General features: G+C 39.9%; 1 pseudogene; it reads left to right on the forward strand.

Moving 5' to 3' along the window:
* Positions 1-1,239: 1,239 nt before the first annotated feature.
* LOC119512123 lies at positions 1,240-3,439 on the forward strand (annotated as a pseudogene).
* Positions 3,440-4,389: the final 950 nt, after the last annotated feature.

Here is a 4,389-nt window from a genome sequence, read left to right on the forward strand (position 1 = left end):
GAACAAATGTCTTGTGTTTCTTATTCCTTAATTGCCATGTTGGTTCTGTTGTCAATGACAATTGCATGGCACTTTACTGATTTTCCATTCTCTATGTCTTTTTTCAATCAGATTTTCACCATATTGTTCCTTGCGTGAGATCCAGAAATCTCTCAGAAAGCACGAAAAGCAGAAATTAATGAATTTATCATTAATCCACAATGCTGTCAAAACTATTAATGGTTGTTTCCACGTGACCAGTTATCTCCTCGTACAAGATATTGAATGTTACTTAATAAGAGTTAACATTTCTATTGCACTCGTTATGTGCCAGGCATGTCTCATGCTTTGTAAATTTCAACTCATTTAATCCTCCCAGCAACTCGTTAAGTGCCTACTAGTGTTAACTCCATTTTAAAGATAAGGGAACTGAGGAAGAGATAAGTGACTTGCCCAAAACATAGTGAGTGGCAGAGCCAGGGGATTCAAACCCAAGCCTCAGAGTCTGCCTTTTAACCACTATGCTCTTTTGCCTCACAATATCAAAGACATTAATATTTAATTTTTTTTAATCATTAATCTTTTTGTTCAAAGCAGAATATAGTTCAGGAAAATGTTTTTCAAGTTACATGTTTTCTATAAGAACATTAGTAAGATTTTAGTTTGGGCACATCTTAAAAATTAATTTTGTGTTACTAACAATAGAGATTGCATTCTGAACACATTCTCATCAAGTGTGTTGAAGTTTCATTAGTGAGAACAAAATGTTTCTTGGGTACCTTATTTATCCCTAACATTGTCTATTTTTTTTTCATACCCTATATATTTATATCTGACTCATGGATGTTCTTGTATATAATTTCGGAGTTCTTTTCTCCCTCATGAAATTTTGAGGTGGAAAAGTTGACATTCTACTTTTAATGCATTCTGGCAAGATGTGAAAACTTCTAATAGGACCTTTAAAAAGAAAAAAGACTTCGGGAGTTCGAACCTAGCGGTGACCCGAGAGAGTCCTGAGCAGCCGCGGCCGCCGCCTGTCTGCAGTCTCACACCCCCAAGTAGCCGCAGCTGTCTCAGCCGGCGCCACGCACCGTCACCGCAACCTGAGCGGCAAGGAGGGTTTGGGGAACAGTTAAATGGTTTAATGTAAGAAACGGAAATGGTTTTCTCAACAGAAGGAAGATGTGTTTCTCCATTAGACTGCCATTAAGAATAGCCCCAGGAAGCACCTTCGCAGTGTAGGAGACCACGCTGAGTTCCATGTTGTTGAAGGAGAAAGGGGGTGGAGGCAGCAAATGTCGGGCCCTGGTGGAGTTCCAGCGCGAGGCCGTCAATACGCCGCACACCGTAGCTGTTACCGACGCTATCCCCGACGAGGGGTCCTCCACGCAACTTCCAGTAGAAGTAGCAGAATATTGAGAGAGTGGGGATAAGAACGAGGGGTCAGAGGGTGTAGTTGTAAGCGCTGTAGACCTCTGTAATTCTCTAATTAGAAAAAAACAAAAGTCAGATAATGACTTTTGATGAGGCTGTGGAGAGGTTGGGGACCTAGTGCCCTGCTGGCTGGTATGCAGAATCCCGGATAACTCTGGCGGTTGCTCAGATGAATGAAGTTGCCGCGTGACCTGCGGTTCCGCTCCTAGGTACATACCCAAGAGAAAGAAAAACATATCCATCAAGGAATGTTTATGACAGCACTGTTCATAGTGGCTGGAGAGTGGAAGCAGCCAATTCAAGCCCCTACTTGTCCACATGGACTGGGTAGGGATGCCTTACATATCTGAGCCTTGGACTCCTCTTCCAGACCTTCATTCCTCCTAAATTTTATAAGGTCCAATTCCTATAACAAATCCTCATTCTGATAATACTCATGCTGGCTCTGCTTCTCAGATGAGAGCAGAGCAAAAGCCTTGGAAGAGGTGACTCCTAGATGATGAAACTGTGAGACCATCTGAGGCATTTGGCTGTTGAGAGGAGGGTTGGTCAGCGGGGGAGAGTTGGAGTTGAATTCACGAAAAGTTGATTTTCAAAATGTGAAATGAAAAAAGACAACTGAAGGAGGCTATGACGGGGGGGGGGCATGGGCGGGGCGGCCGGGTCAGCTGACCCTGGGGCCCACCCTCAGGCCTGTCTCCTGTATGAGTGGGTCACGTGGTCCTGTAGGCGCGTGGTGCAGGTGGCTGCTGTGCGGGGCTGAGCAGGTTGCAGGCTGTTTTCTTTAACCTGGACAACATACTCATGGACATGGCCGGAGCCAGTCGGAAGGGCGTGTTGGAGGTGATAAAGCTCTTACAATCAAAATACCATCACAATGAGCCTGGACAGGGCATCCTAGGATTGAGAAAGCCTTCTGGACCAAAAGGGGGAAGAGAAATGAAACAAAGTTTCAGTGGCCGAGAGATTTCAAATGGAATGGAAAGGTCATGCTGGAGGTTCTTCTTATGCATTGTATAGAGATCCCTTTTTAGTTTTTAGTGTATTAGATTAGCTATATGGAAATACCTGAAACTGTTGAACAGCAACCCAGTAGCTTTGATTCTTGAAGAGGATCATGTAACTATATAGCTTATACAGTGTGACTGTGTTATTGTGAAAACCTTGTGGCTCACACTCCCTTTATCCAGTGTATGTATAAAATGGGGACAAAAAGTAAACAAATAATGGGGCGGGGGAGGGTAAGATGTTTTGGGTGTTCTTTTTCACTTTTATTTTTATTTTTTTTCTTTTCATTTTTTGGAGTAATGAAAATGTTCAAAAAATTGTGTTGATGAATCCACAATTATATGATGATACTGTGAACAACTGATTGTGCACTTTGGATAATTGTATGGTGTGTGAATATATCGCAATAAAATTGTACTTAAAAAAAATCACCATCACAATGAAGAGGCTGAAATTGTCTGGGATAAAGTTCAAGTTAAACTCAGCAATGAGTGCTTTGATCCCTCCAAGACCTGCATTATTGATCTAAGGACTTCATAATGGGAAAAAGCAATCCAGGAAACAAAGGTGGTGCAGCCAATAGGAAATTGGCCGAAGAATGTTATTTCCTGTGGAAATCTACATGATTACAGCATATGACACTAGCAGAAGATGTCAAAGCCATGCTCATTGCACTTTGAAAGGAGGTCCACCCACTTCTATTAATGAATGGAGACAGGCCCAGAGGGAGAAGATTGAGGCTTATTCCTTGTCCATCCTATTTTGATGCCATTGTAGGTGGAGAGCAGAAAGAGGAGAAACCCGCATCTTCCATATTTTATTACTGCTGTGATTTCCTCAGAGTTCAGCCTGGCAACGGTGTGATGGTTGGTGACACTCTAGAAACAAGGAGGCCTCAACGCAGGGCTGAGAGCAACAGTGTGGATAAACAAGAATGGAATATTGCCACAGGAATATTGTGTTAGAGTTACCTGCTGTCTTACAAAGTATAGACTGCAAAGTCAGTATGTCAACCTAAAGTTCCTTAAAGAATTTTGGAGGAAAATTACAGAATTTGAACTAAGAAAAGTTAAGGTATTTTGTATACTATGGCCCAATACTGAGAATAATTAATTTTATTTTATAAAATTATGATTTGATGCCTGTTATTGTGAACATCCTCCAAACCCTACTGCTTTTAAGTTTTGATAACCAACCATTGAATGGTATTTATATCTGAAAATCCAGATTGTATCAAGTTACTTTTTTAAAATGTAGTTTGGAAAACTTGAAATATTTGTTTCTCTGTGACTTGAGGTTGTTAAAATTAGTTTATTAAAACTTTTAGCATCCTGGCTCCACGAAGATGTTATACGGATAGCTTGCAGATGGATGCAGGAATGTAGGCTTTAAGGTTGTGGCTTACAAATAGTTTTTTGTTTTTTTTTTTAATAGATAGTATAAAGTATATTTAATAGAGAGTTATTGGTGCAATTGGACTGGTTAATATGAAATGAATACTAAGTTACATACAAGTCAATACATTTCATAAATTCTTTTGCATATTTTTCTCTTTAAAGTATAAACCAAGTTTTTGCCTACTTTTTTTAAATTCATTTTATTGAGATATATTCACATACCATGCAGTCATACAAAACAGAGCGTACATTCGATTGTTCACAGTTGTGCATTCATCACCAAAATCAATCCCTGACACCTTCATTACCACACACACAAAAATAACAAGAATAATAATTAAAGTGAAAAAGAGCAATTAAAGTAAAAAAGAACGCTGAGTGCCTTTGTTTGTTTGTTTGTTTGTTTCCTTCTCCCATTTTTCTACTCATCCATCCATAAACCAGACAAAGGGTAGTGTGGTCCACATTTGCCTACTTTTAATGGATTCCTCTCTATTATGACTCTAATTTTTCTGCATGATGTTTTTTCCTGTGCCCCCATTTTTTTTGTTTGTTGTGTACATGACAAATA

Source organism: Choloepus didactylus, chromosome 2 (genome assembly GCF_015220235.1).
Source record: "Choloepus didactylus isolate mChoDid1 chromosome 2, mChoDid1.pri, whole genome shotgun sequence".
NCBI lineage: Eukaryota > Metazoa > Chordata > Mammalia > Pilosa > Megalonychidae > Choloepus > Choloepus didactylus.